The sequence below is a fragment of the Callorhinus ursinus genome, unplaced genomic scaffold (assembly GCF_003265705.2).
Source record: "Callorhinus ursinus isolate GAN/ISIS: 27379988/994484 unplaced genomic scaffold, GSC_fseal_2.0 scaffold6, whole genome shotgun sequence".
In the NCBI taxonomy this organism is placed as follows: domain Eukaryota; kingdom Metazoa; phylum Chordata; class Mammalia; order Carnivora; family Otariidae; genus Callorhinus; species Callorhinus ursinus.
This window is the reverse complement of record NW_027397068.1, coordinates 26,234,670-26,249,300: the sequence shown is the minus strand read 5'-3', so window position 1 is coordinate 26,249,300 and position 14,631 is coordinate 26,234,670. Positions and strand designations below refer to the sequence as shown.

Here is a 14,631-nt window from a genome sequence, read left to right as displayed (position 1 = left end):
AACGCCGCACTCGGTACACGCTTCTGACCAAGGTCTGTGGCCTAGCACTGTGGCAGAAGGTGCTGTGGGATTTCTTTTAAGTAGTGAGTTTATTATGTACTAAGTTTTAAAAAAATTGCAGCTTCCAAATACATCAAAGTTCAAATGTGCAGCAAGAGCGTGGTCCTGGCCTGGATTGGAGCTCGAAAGCAGAGCAGCCCGGCGCCAAGCCTCCCTTGCCCCTTCTCAGTTCAGAACTGCGCTCCTGGGGCTGCGGCTCTGTTTGCAGGGGTGGGGGAGGGAGGTGGGCACTGCCAGCAGATTTGATTCTCCTCACTTGCTTTTGAGCAGGGACTTTTTCCTGAAGAGTTCTGGAGTGTCTGCACCAGGGGAGAGACACAACTGACCAACGATGCTGACTGGTGGGTGAGGTGGAGCAGACGCGCTGGTCAAGCGGAAAGTAAGGCAAGTGTGTCCCAGAGACACCATCAGCCTTTTGGCATTTTCTGGCGTGAGCGTGGCATAATTCACATGGCTGGGTGATAAAAAAGAAAATTAGCTTCTCAAAGCTGGAACCATCACTGATCACAGCCACCACCACCCCTTCTTTTCTCTGCAGTGCTAACAGGGTTTGAGCACGTCCAGTATGCTGGGCATGGTTGCCTACAGCCTCTCATTCAAGCCTCAAAGCTCAGGTTCATGGTGGTGGCGGGGGGGGGGGGCAGCGGTGAAGGCACAGATTGGTTAAGGGCTTGCCCGGGACGTAAGGCCGAGAGGAGAGCTGGGCTTTGAGTTGCGTCCTCCTGTCTCCAAAGCCCATGCTTTTCATCTTTTGGGTATTGAGACACCATAATCCCATCTAATTTGCTCTAATCACAGCAGCCCTCTCAGTCTAAGGGCTGAATGGAAGTGAAAAAGTTCCAGGGTCTCTCATCCTCCTGAAAGAATTGCTGGCTGGAGGAGGCACGTGATGGGGGCGCTCCTGCCTGCCAGGGATGGTGCTCTTGGCGGGGGGGGGGGGGGGGGAGCACACCGAAGGGCTGGGCTGCCAGGAGAGCAGGATCCAGGTGGTGTCAGTGTGTAAGCCCCACACTCAGGATGGAGAAAGCCAGGCTTTCCCAGCAGGCCACGACTCTAGTTTAGAACGGCGTTATCTGCCCATGGTTCGAAAACCTCAATTTCATTTCCACCTCCATTACAACCCACTGATGGACCCCGCTTTGCTCAGTCTCACTGTCCAAGAAGGAAAGCCTAGGTCCTGGGAGAAAGGGATTTCCATGACGAAAGGCACTTGTCTGCAGGGTTTTGTGCAGGCTGTGGTGTTCGTCCTGGGCCTCACCTGGCTCCACCTCTGGGCCAACTGCCACCCAACCATGCAGGTCACTCGCACGTCCTGCCAGCAGAAAATGCTGCACAACCTATGCTAAGAATTTTGGACTCTGGCCTGGAGATTGGTCCTTGTTCTACCTCATCAACACGGTAACACCCCTCTCTGGACTTACTCTGGTGGACGTCACGAGCTGGGAAGCCGAGAGCTGAAGAGAAGAACCATGCCCCTAACAACACCTACCTGAGAAAGCCTTTCATCTGACCAGCTCACGGCACCGTGGACACTAATCAGTCCTCACAACACCTGCCGCTGGTAGGTAAGTAGGCTGACCTTGTTTTTCTAGATTGGGGCACAGAGGCCCATGGTGCCCATACAGGACTTTTTGCAGGGGGCCCCTCCCGGAAGCGCCGGGACTGGACCTCGGGGCAGTTCTGCCTCCGAAGTGAGACGGCAGCGGAGGAATGCCAGGCCCAGGGAGTGGGAGTCAGGCCCTTGTCACCTGGCCGCCTTCCCCTCCCCATGACTCATGTTTCCCAGGACAGGCTAGCTGTGGCTACTAGCTGGGAGAGGGGGGTTTTAAGAAGAGTCTCAAAGATTCAAGAAACCAAAGGGGGGGGTGCTGTGGTGAGCAGAAGAGAAAGAGAATGAAAAGCAATAAATAGCGCAGAAGGAGGTTAGAGGTTCTCTCTGACTTCCTGTAAGTACAATCCTACCAGCCACATGTGAGGGAAACCAAATGTCATGTAAAGCAGTGAAATTGTCACCCTCAGGAGGTGGAGCTTGTAGGCAAAAGGTCAGAATAATCCCTTCGCTAGCAAAGCAGAAGTCCCATTGCTATTTTTAGAAACTCCTAGAATTTGCCACCTATTTTTAGAAGCTCCTAGAATTTGCCACCTCAACATGATATGAGAAGCACCGAAAGAATTACAGTTCACCAACCTGCAGTGCAGCGTCACACGGCTCTCCACCTGGGCCGACGGGCTTCTGAGAAGTGTGTAGAGAACAGATGTTCGTCAAGGGAATCGCACCTTGAACACATGGGGGCTCCTAACGGTTAAGGACTTGGGCAGAAAATCAAGGCACACCATCACCTCTCCACCTGTGCAGCTGCTGCCCAGCCCAGCGGTCAGGAGTGCAGGTTTCCAAGTCCTGCCGAGCCGAGCTCCAGTCAGGCCCCCTGCCGCCCACCATAGCCGTGTCACCTGCGCAAGCCGCCTGACCTCCGAGAGCCTCCATGTCCTCATTTGTTGATCAGAGCTCGTCGTGCCCTCCCTTCTGGGGCAGTCATAAGGATTATGTGTGATAACACTAGTCCCTAATAAGCATTCAATGAACAGCATCTATTATCACATGCTGAAGTTTTGCATATTGGTTTTTCTTTACTAAAAGGATGTCTTTTATGGGGTGCCTGGGTGACTCAGTTGGCTAAGTGTCTGACCCTTGATTTCAGCTCAGGTCATGATCTCAGGGTTATGAGCTGGAGCCCCGTGTCAGGCTCCACGCTGGGCCTGGAGCCTGCTTAGGGTTGTCTCTCTCCCTCTCTGCCTCTGCCCCTCCCCCTGCTCATACACTCTCTCTCTCTCTCAAAAAAAAAAAAAATCTTTAAATAAATACAAAAACAAATAAATAAATGGATATCTTTTCTAGATTATTGGAGTGATGACTGGAACCTTATGTTTCCTTAGCGTTCTAAAACACACCATTCCTGCAAGCTGCTTTAGTGTATCCTCTAAACCCAAGTTTACGAGACATGACTGATTTGGCTTGGCCTAGAAGGTCTCCCTCCCTTTTTAAAATTTTCCTTGAGATAAGCACAGATCGAGATGCCAACAAGTGTGGTCTTGGGGCCAATCCATCCAGTCCCTGTGCCCACTCCCATGGTTTTTCAAGAGGATCAGCATTATTTTTCTTTTAATAGAGGGTCTGAAGCAATGACTGGACCTTTTTCTGTGCCCCCTTAAGAATTTGAAAAAGTCGGACGCCTGGGTGGCTCAGTTGGTTAAGCGACTGCCTTCGGCTCAGGTCATGATCCTGGAGTCCCGGGATCGAGTCCCGCATTGGGCTCCCTGCTCGGTGGGGAGTCTGCTTCTCCCTCTGACCCTCTTCCCTCTCGTGCTCTCTGTCTCTCATTCTCTCTCTCTCAAATAAATAAATAAAATCTTTAAAAAAAAGAATTTGAAAAAGTCATAGTTCTCTCCCTCTCAAAAAATGCACATGTACAGAAAGTTTATACGGTCAATGCTCTGTGTGTGTGTGTGTGTGTGTGGTGGTGGTTATGTTCTATAAAGTGGCGTGGAGTCCTGAATTCAAGAATACTGAATCATGGCTTCTAGAGAAAATACAAATTAGGTTCCTGCAAGGTCACAGCATTTTCATCAACTGGTCAACAAATAACTGTTTTATGTGTGTTTCTACTTAGAGACACCTTTTTAAATATATATATGTTGATTCATTACCACTGAACCCTCAGCCAACAGCACTAGAACACCTGCTGGACTGAAGCTCGTCTGACACACATTTTCTGTGCAAGGCATCATCCCAGCCTTCTCACGCAGGAACATGAGACAGCACTCACTTCAGCACTACGCTTGGGGACATCACTAACAAAAAGCACACGAGGGCAAATAACATGGAATTAAAGAGACTGCGAAAAGTCCGTGGTTTATAGTATGAGAGCTGAGGGGCGCCTGGGTGGCTCAGTCGTTAAGTGTCTGCCTTCGGCTCAGGTCGTGATCCCAGGGTCCTGGGATCGAGCCCTGTATCAGGCTCCCGGCACCGCAGGAAGCCTGTTTCTCCCTCTCCCACTCCCCCTGCTTGTGTTCCCTCTCTCTCTATGTCTCTCTCTGTCAAATACAGTATGAGAGCTGAGACAAGAAGGCAGAGCATTGCCTCATTCAGCCTCAGCTGGCAGTGTGCGTACCAGGTGACTGAAAGTCTTCGTTGCTCTGCCCGAATGCATGCCCGCGAATGACTGCAAATGTGCCATGAGTATTGACTTTGGGGGTTACAAATAAATTTTAGCAAGTAGACGAATTTGCAAATACTGAATCTGCAAAAAATGAGGATTGACTGTATATAGTTTCTGGGCATTCAAAGCCCATGGAAGCCAATCCAGTGGGAATTGGAACAGAATGAAGTGTTTTATCTTTTGTAGCCCGTAAGGACTTGTCTAAACTAGGAACAAGTAAAATGTCTTTCTGTAAGGCATGGGCATTTCCATTCTTACCTTCCTTGATATTTTATACCACTGGACTTTTTGTTCAAGGCCCAGCAGCTTAAAACCTAGGCATTTGGGGAAAATGAGCCTATTATTGTAAGAACTAAGAATATTTGGGGTTTTCTTACATTTATTATTATAGGCCTTAGCAGTAAAATGTTTATCTTTCTCAAATAAGTCTGATTATAACTATGTGAAAAAATTTGCATAAGCAGGGACATTGGAAGGAAACACACACAAAAAATGAAAGCAGTTGTTGAGGTGGCAGAATATAAAAACATTTTTTCCCCTCATAATGTGCTCTTCAATGTTGATGTTATGTGGTCTCAGACATAAATAAACTGAGGAAAAAACTTCAATTAAAACAATATGTCTGTGAGTAGAAAAATGACCAGTGAAAAATCTATTTAAACACAGGGGACTTAATAATCTTTCATCATTTCTCCCTTGGAAGTTTGCCCACATTGGCAAGAAAAGATGGAACACTCCATCTTACCCAACATTTCTGTGCTGCAGGATTCTCCGAGGGCCATGCTATTCCTCTGCAGGATGAATTTTAACACTCTAGGCCCTTTAGATGCTTTCATTCCTACAGACACATAATACTAAGACAGAAAGTAGGAAGCCCTAACAGTGGAGATGTAAATAGCACAGATAAGCAGCTCATCATCAGGCGTCTCTGGGAACCAGGAAACTCAGCAACATGTGATTTGATGAAAACTACGAAGGAGAAGGCCAGCAGGGGTACCAAGTGGCCCATAATGAGGCAGATTGGATGGAGGTGCCACCCACAGGCTTTGAGCACAAATCTGATGCAATTCATGGGCCCAAATGCCTTAGTAAGATTCCTCTTGAAGGCCACAGCAATCAGCCAATCCCGGTTTTACTGAGCACATTTCATATGCCAGGCTAGGCTACATGTGGCAAGGACCAGAAAAATCAGACCCCATCCTTGGCCTTGAATTGAGTCCAGGTCCCCTTGGGAAGACCTGGGGGCAACCTCTCAAACTGATACTCCCAATCAGCTGGAGTTGATATGTGAGTTCAAGACTAGTTGCCACTCATACTATAAATAACAGGAAGCCTTTTCAAGGTTTTGAGCAAGAAACTATTCAAATAATTGTTTTAAGAGAGATTAATCTAACCATGGTATGCAAGATAACTTGGAGGGGACTGAAATGGGCTTGCTTGAGGCCACTAGAGGAGAATATTAATTGTGCACATCTATTAAGCGCCTACTATGTCCTAGCACTTTACAACCTTATTTATTTTCACCAACCTCGCAGGTAGATTATATTATCTCCTTTGTGCCGATAAAGAAACTGAGGTGCGAAGAAGGGAAGTCATTGGCCCAAGTGAAGAAAGCAAGATTTGAACCTCATTCAGTTCCAAAGCCCTTGCTCATGTCACTATGGAACGCTGATATTCTAAGTGTAAGACAATGGGAATTTGGGAGGAAAGACTGGACAGATGTAAGAAACATAAAGGAAAAATTAGTGGGAGTTCATGACTTACAGATATTAGAAGGAAGGCAAGCGTAAGGTCAAAGATAACTGTGAAAAAAGAAAATAGGTCTTGGCTGCATAGAAAAATATCTAGAGGGATGCTTATTAAACTATTAACAGTGTTAGTTCTGAGGGGTGGCATGGGGAGGGCAGTCTAGATGAACTCTTGCCAGGAGAGAACTTTCTGGGGCGCCTGACCTCTCTGTGCCCTGTCTGGGCATCACCCCATATGAGTTTACCTTAAAGCGATGGGCTTGTGAGCAATGGCTAATAAAAAGAGCTATTTGGACAACTAGCAGTTTACGTAATCACAACCATAACAAGAACAATAATAATAATATGTCCAGGAAGAACAACAGTTCACTGAAAACTTGAGAGTAGATTTGAGGCGGGAATAAGGGTCCCCATCATGATCTTACTCAAGATGCCTTTTAATAGAAGGTAATAACCAGAAATGAAGCCATCAACATAATGCGTGCCATGTCATAAAAAATAATCGTCGGGTCAGCCAGGCTCTCCAGAGCAACCTTCCTCTACCTTGTTCTTGGTTGCTTAGCTGCAGACTTCATTTGGCACCTCCCCGAGGAGTGACCAGTCCTCAGCTTGCAGACATCCAGATTCGGAGCAGAGCACCCATTAAGCTGATACATATTGTCCCAGCTTCCGAGCAGTCTGGTTGGTAGCTTTGAACTCCAGAAGTGGGCCGTTTCCTCTGTGGGAGAGAAATGAGGGGCAGAGCCAGGATGAACACATTTCCCTCCTGTTTGTTTACCATATGTGTGGCTTCCGAGAAATCTGGCCGGGATGGGCTATATCACTAACATAGCCCGGGTGGGCCTCTGTGTGGGACCCCCAGCACCGCGAGACTGGAGAGTCTCCTTTGGGCTCTCAGGAAGTCGGTCATGTCGTCACTTGCCAACCCCAATGTCCAGAAATGTGTCATTTCTCTTAGAAATGGACCTGAAAACAGACAGCTACCTAAACATACCGGCTGTCGCAAAGAGCTAATGCCCCCCCCCGCCCCGGCAGCTGGGGGGAGGGGGGCAAATGAGTCATGCCCTGCCAGGCCCGCAGCCTGTGTCATCTTGACAGTTTACAGGCTGACGTTTGACCAGAAGTCTCTCTGTCCCTATGGTTAACACCTTGTGACCCTGGAACTCTACTTTCATTTTAACAGGCATAATTCTTTTTTTTTTTTTTTTTTTTTAGAGAGAGAAGATAGAGCACGAGCAGGTGTGGGGGAGGGGCAGAGGGGGAGGGAGAATCTTAGGCAGGCTAAATGTCCAGTGCAGAGCCTGACAGAGGGCTCGATCTCACCACCCTGAAATCATGACCTGAGTTGAAATCAAGAGTCGGACGCTTAACTGACTGAGCCACCCAGGTGCCCATAATAGGCATAATTCTCAAGCCTCATTTTAGATGGATGGCCTTTGACAGGAAACTTTCTCCCAAGCAGCAGAAGGCAGATCTTGTGTTTGCAGGGCATGCCGTGGCTTTTATCTGTGCGGCGATCCCGGGCTGAACCTGGGAAGTTTGGGACGGATCCCAGGTCACTGTAGGAAACGGCAGCTTCGGTGCGGCGGCCCTGCCCTGCATTACTCAGAGTCTCAAAACTGATTCATCCCAGTGATACAGAGAATGGGAGAAGCAGGCAGCCACTCTCTGTTACACACCTCTTTGTCACATTTAATCACTTAGAATCATCTGACATAATTTGGATTGTTTTACACTGTGTTATTTCACATTTTATTTATGAAAGCTGGAGGGGAGACGAGACCCATTGCCAAGGCCTCATCCCTAGAGAAGGGGCACTGGGAGCTTGGTCTCTGGTCAGGTATGGTCAGTTCGCTTCACCTGCTCGTCGTTTCTAAGGGAGACCCCCGGTCAGCTCTTCCCCTGGGGCTTGGTCAGTGGCATTCCTCTCATCCCTCAGATGAGGGTCTCTCTGGTGCAGTTGGTGGCTTCTCCCTTCCCTGTCAGGCTTTGTGAGCCCAAGTGGTCAGGATCATCTCAAAGGAAGTCCTGAAGTCAGGAAAAGATCTCCCCGCCACTTTTGGGCGCAGCAAATGCCCTGCCTCATTTCCTCTTCCTCTCTTGGCTCTGCCTGGGCCTGTCAGCCTCTTCCCTGACCGCCCAGGGTCCTAATAGCTTGCGTGACTTAGATTTGCAAAGTCTCAGAATCTCTGAACCCATAAAGGGCGCTCACCCCCTTTCTGGTCCCTCTCTGCCCCAACACTTCTTCCATTGTTGACACTTCTCTACTGGAAGAGTATTTATTCTGCTCAGTGGGCACCAGGAGGGACAAGCATTGGACATTTTTTCTTACTTTGACTCCCAGCACTAAATTCCTGTGGTCAGTGCCGGAAAGGGGCCTCCTCAAGTCGCTGGTCTGCAGTGTTCCCAGACGAGTGACACACTCTAGCATCTTGCTAGAGGGGCCCTGCCTGCACTGTCCACTCCAGCAGCCTGGAGCCACACTGGCAAAGTGGCCGGCTCAAGGAGAAACGTGCTATCAGTATAAAATAAACACCAGATTTCTATGACGGAGAACCTCCACAATAAGAGAATCCCAAATGTCTCACTGATCGTTTTTGTGTTGATGATATGTTGAAATGGTATTTTGGACATAGTAGGTGAAATGAAATATTAAAATTACTTCACCTGTTTCTTTTCACTTTTTTTAATGTGGCTACTAGAATGTTTAAAATTACATGTGTGGCTTGGATTCTCTTTCTATTGGACAGTGCTGATCTAGGGTGAGACACTACCCATTACTTCACAGGGCTCCTTGGGACCACAAGGCCACACCTTAGCCTCTTTGAAATAGCTCCAGAACATGGCCTTAAGGTTGAGCCTTCAAGTGGTGAGTTCCACCCACACAATGAAGATTGGATTAAGAGGAAAAAGTTTTTTTTTTTTAAATCCTTCCTAACTGCCTGATTAGCTTATATTATAAGTCAGGGACTATGTTTTCTTAAGCCTTAATTGCTATCAATGTGGTGGCCCCCAAGAAACATGTTAATTACTGTGGCTATTATTAGGCCCAATATTAATAATAGCCATAATAATCATCTGTTGAGCCCGAGTGAGTGAAATATCCCCTGTGAGTGAGATGCGCACCCATTAGCTCAGGGCGCTGGAGAGCGTGTGTGTGCGTGTGTGTGTGTGTGTGCGTGTGTGTGTGTGTGTGTGTGTGTGTGTGTGTGGAAAATGAGCTCTTCTGGGAACGAAATGGTACCTTGAATTCAGAGAGAGTTAATGCAGAAAGAGTATACTGCCAGGCGATGTTATCCTTAACCGCACGTGGATGTGCAGAGGCACACATGTAGGGATATAAAAATTGCTAGCAATGTGTCTATGCAACCCATTTCTTTCGTGTATCAGAAGTAGTTCCAGAAGTGACATCTCTTCTAATGCAGAAGTGGCTGAAAACCTGCCTCTGTGGCTCACGACTCTACCACAGTTCCTGGGCGGTCAGGCGGGAGTTCCTGTTGAGCTTTGGTTCCTGGAGCAGCCCCCCACTGTCGCTGTCTGCAGACCTCCTTTCTTCCATCTCTCAGCCTCACTGCACGTTCACCTTCCTGAACCGTGGAAGGTTCCATGGGGCTCCCTTGTTCAGAAGCTTTCAGTGAGTTTCTGCTGTCCGAAGGATAAATCCTAAACTCCAAGGGACTCAAGGCCCTCAGCACTCTGATCCCCAGTTCCTTCCCTCATTTTTTTTTTTTTTTTTTTTTGCCTAACACTCCGCACACAGTTCAGCTCAGCTGATGGGTCACTCATTCATTCCACAGACATAGATTGAAGGCTGAGGATGTGTCTTGCACTCTACCAGGCTTTGGAGACATAAACAGACGCCATTCCTACCCCCTGGAGTCTACAGTCTGGTGAGGAAATATTTATACAAATAATTGTTTTCTCGGAAACGGCTATGAAGATCGGGGCTAGAGAAGCATAACTTAGCTCTCCTTAAACCCTGTTCTCCACCTTGGGTGGAGGCTCCTGATAAGAGTCACGTCTTTACCTCCCCAAGAGGACCTACCATGCAGCTCCGCATGTGGTGGATGCTCAGGGAATTCTAGGCAGAGATTATTGGTGACAAAACATCACAAGCGGATGGGCTATTCCAAGCCACGTGGTCAGTGGTTTTCCATGCCTGAGCAGCAGCAAGAGAGTCAGGGTGCAGGGTGTGGCCCATCCCCGCCAGGCTTTGTGCAAGGCGTTCAATGGCAGTAGCCTTCCTGTGAATTCCTCTCCAAACCGTAGAGACAAGTTTACACAGTAGAATTCTTTGATTGAGGAGCAACACTTTTAAAAACATGTTTGCGATCTTCTGGCAAGACCCTCCTTCCAGAGGGAGCTCCCTGAAAGGGAAACGATGGCTCCTCTTCTCCTTTGAGGGACTCAGATGCCACCCAGAAGTTGTCCTGACGGGGAGCATTATCACCAGCGGAGTATAGTGGGTGATGCCTGTCAAAGTCATGGTGTCCCGCCCTCAGCTGTCAGCTGGGGAGCATAGGGAGCAAGAACCAGTGTGACGCCATCGCCCATCGAGACACAGCGTTACATCACACAAATGCACGAGGTGTTTCTGTGGAATCAGAAGAAGGAGTGAGCTTCTTGCTAGCTGCTCTGAGGCGTTTCATGAGTTAAAGTGAACACGAGCTTATGAAATCATAACTTGCGTTTTTCTTCTTCATACTGTATTCACCAGGCTGGGCAGCGGGTTTTTAAAGAGAGGCCCTCAGGCTACTTTCCGGTTAGAATCATCTGGGGATTCCTGTGCCTCACCCCAAATCTTCCAAACCAGGTCTGGGGTGAAACCCAAAACCTGCCTGCCGCCAGGGCGCCCCAGGGCACTTGTGCAAACTGAGCAAAGGTTGAGAACGGCTGCTGAGCATGCGCAGCCCCAACCTTCCCAGGGTTCCTTCCACTCCTTCTCTCGCTGTCGGCCCTGCCTCCCTCTAATCTGCACTGGAGGTGGCGGTTTGCTTTCCCTGGTCCCCAGAGCTTATGGCCACACTGCTGTCACCGCAAACTGTCCAGAGTTGTTAGAGTTGCCTCTTGGTAGGGAGTGGCCACTCTAGTGGGGGCTAGCCTCTGCTATGGCCCTGGAGAGAGAGGGTACAGGTGCCATGATGGGGACAAGAGGATTCCACTGTAACAGGATGCTTGGGTTAAAAACACCAAACTCAGGGGCGCCTGGGTGGCTCAGTCGTTAAGCGTCTGCCTTCGGCTCAGGTCATGATCCCAGGGTCCTGGGGTCCTGGGATCGAGCCCCGCATCGGGCTCCCTGCTCGGCGGAAGCCTGCTTCTCCCTCTCCCCCTCCCCCTGCTTGTGTTCCCTCTCTCGCTGTGTCTGTCTCTGTCAAATAAATAAATAAAATCTTAAAAAAAAATTTAAAAACCCCACAAAACTCCTGTTGTCCTTATATTTCCTAAATAGAAAACAATGTATTTTTTATTGTAGGAAAGGTGAACTTAAAAGGCCCAAAAAAGAATGAGGGAGAAAACAAAAATCTACCACAAAGTCATGCTATGGACATAATAATAAACATATGAATAAACTCCCTTCGAATCTTTTTTCCTTTTCATGTATTTGTGACCATGATGTTCTGTCTTACCAGTTCAAACTAGAAAATGATCACAGCTCTTTTAACATTAAGATTAATCAGATTTGGGCCCCCATCCTGCAAATGCGTCTGTAGCTTCCTGTGATAATTTTAAGAAGTTTACTTGCTCCCAGTGCTATTATTCAGTTCTGCTCTTAGTTCCCTGATGCGGAGCTGTAGGGATGTGTTGTTGCTGCCTGCCTGTAGTCAGTCTCCTTGATTTTAAAAGGTGGCCTCTATACCCCTGCTGGAACAAGAGCTTAGACATGGCCGCTGAGGCAGGAGGACTCCATAACACCGCTAAGAAGCCAGTCAGTTCATCAGAGATGTTCTTACAATATCGAACCTCAAAGAATAACAGCCAACACCTCAATCTCTTTCCTCTTGGGTAGTTCTGACAATGTGTCCACTCCCTGCTACAGGAATGTCCTAAAACGTATGGACAGGGACCACCTTTTGTCAAGCCTTCCCCCGGCAGCTCAAAAGTCCTACTAACCCCCGAAACACCCCTGAAGTGATTCTCCCCAAGGTGACCCACCAGTGGACAGCTGCTCAAAGGTGGCTGGAAACTTTCCAATGTCATTCTACCTTAAAATGTATGAAAAAATGATGTGGATTTAAACTCTATTTTTAATGATATAAGGACTTTCTACTTTATCCTTTCTACCACTCCCAAATCCTGATTATTATTCCTAAAAATGTTTGAATTATCGTTGTGTTTTTTTTTTTTCCCCAAGGTAGCCTCTTAAAGGAAATATTACCCGGGCTAATCCTGGAGAGCACTGTGAATCTGGCTTTCTTACCTCACATTATTTTATTCCCTTTCTCCATTTCAGGGCCTGTCTACCCCTAGGCTACAGGGATGCTAGACTGTCCTTCCCAAGTCTTTTCTGGTAAAAATAAAAACCAACTTACTCTAACAAAACCAACCTTTAACAAGATTTTAGGACTTTTCCAGTAGGAGGGTATTTTTAAAGAGAATGAGAGAGAGAGAGACAGAGAGAATGACAGAGACAGACAGAGAGAGCATATAATGGCTAGCACCAAGAATGAATCACTAATGATGGGGTAAAGAGCATTTGACATCCTTCCAATCACACTTTGTGGTTGTTTGGATGCCTGGTTGCTCTGCTCTGCTTGGAGGCTGGCCCCAAATATTTCTGCCTGCTGGAAAATTAAAATAGAAGGCATTTCATGTAGGCACACTAATGCATACTGTTCAAGACTGACAAAATATTGATAACAGTTGAAGCTGGATGATTGGCATATGGATATTCATATACTATTGTCTCTACTTTTGTGGATCCTTGGAAATTTCCATAATAGAAAGTTTAAAAATGCTGTTTAACCAAGAACTGGTTTGGTGATTATGTTGGGCTTTTGACTTTGTGCAGATTGGGAGAGTGAGTAAAAAGATTTGAAAAAAGAGCGAAATATATAATTTCATTTAGTCAGTTCATAACTGACAAATCCACTTTGAACATGAGGAATTAAGTCATTGCACGAAAATATGCCACAAATCCAGTTCCTTTCTCTTTAGTAAAATAATATTTTTATAATCCAGGAAGTAAAGCACCATTATGCACAAAGGGAGGGATCTATATACACAGTACAGGCTCTCCAAAAAAAATTACCAAACTTTTCATGTATGAAAAATAACCACAGTTCCAGGCTGACTCCAACTCTTGCCACAGTCATTCATGAAACCTGTACTAGCAGAAATGCAGGGTCTTCTGAAATAATCATACATACTTTAGAGACTCATGAAGTTAAGATTAATTATTGTTTCATAATCTGAGAATTTGTCATTGGATGATATAAAATTATGGTCATCAGAAACTAGTTTAATAGTGACAATGTGGATTATCTCAGGGATATCTTGCATTGTAAATATACAACATAAAACTTGACTATCCAGAAGTCTTGGTGAGTGAGTCTTTTTTTTTTTTTTTTTGCTCTTTTGGTGATACCGATATCCTTCAGGTAAAAGAAAAACTTTAACCATTATGTACAGGAATTTCTTGGGAAAGTTGTGAAGCTCTCCAACATGTTACAGTTGATCATGTGTGTTGGTGACTAAGAGTTGTCATCCCTACACAATTACTGCATTTCTCAATGTCAAGGAGGCTGTGGATGGGCTATCATGTCCTACACGAACTGATCTCACATTTATGCCTTCATAAAGCTCTTCTGTCTGTTCAGGTATCAGCTCCCTCTTCTATCCACACCAGGATGCACGTTTCCAGTGTCTTTCCCTCTGGGCTCTGCCTTTTCATTTGTTGTTTCTAGCCTTTTATGAACTAGAAAAAAGATCCCTGGCCTTTTAGAATTGTGTAGAAATTAGGAGTAAGTAGAATCTCAGTGAATCTGAATGAGGGGTTTGCCTAATAAACCAAGTACAGGGATTTAGCACTGGACTCCTAGAAAACCCTTGCTGGTGCATGAGAGGCTAGTATACTGAACGGATAGGGTCTTCCCATCAAAATAACTTATATGGTTTTGGTAAGTATAACATTTCTGTGTCATATTTTAGGCTCTATGTTGCTTTTTCTCATTTATTAACATTTTAGTGTTTTCCACACCAGACTTTGCCACACAATAGACAATGCCCAGACTCAAAGATGTCAACTTATTGAAGGGCGTTAACGTCCATGGATCCAAATTACATCAAATGAATTGTTATTTTTACATATAAGGGTGTATATGTGTGTGTGTGTTTTAATGGCCCAAGAGGTGATTAGGCAGCGCATAGGTGGTGAGAGGCAGGGCAGCACGGTATTAGACCACCTCATTGGTAAAGTGGGGACAAGCCCACGGTTGCTGGGTGCCATGGGAGTTGGTATTTGTAAAGCATTTGGTGAACATGAGCTCTTATTTTTAGGCAGGGAGAAGAATGAGCCAAGACTGAAGACAGTTTCTGAATCAGAACAAGGGTCCATTTCCCCCTTCTTCCTCCTCAGGGAAGGGGAAAAAAGAGAAGAGAGGATGGTG

General features: G+C 46.5%; 1 long non-coding RNA gene across 2 annotated transcripts; it reads right to left on the bottom strand.

Annotated features, from left to right (window-relative positions):
• Positions 1–315: 315 nt before the first annotated feature.
• Positions 316–10,495, bottom strand: LOC141372893 (uncharacterized). 2 transcript variants are annotated; one of them, XR_012378415.1, is made up of 3 exons: positions 10,071–10,495; positions 6,569–6,743; positions 316–514 (listed from the first exon to the last, which is right to left on the bottom strand). It is a non-coding gene; the product is annotated as an uncharacterized lncRNA (long non-coding RNA). The 2 variants fall into 2 exon arrangements; XR_012378414.1 differs by lacking the exon at positions 316–514 and having other exon boundaries at positions 6,445–6,743.
• Between the last annotated feature and the right edge of the window lie 4,136 nt (positions 10,496–14,631).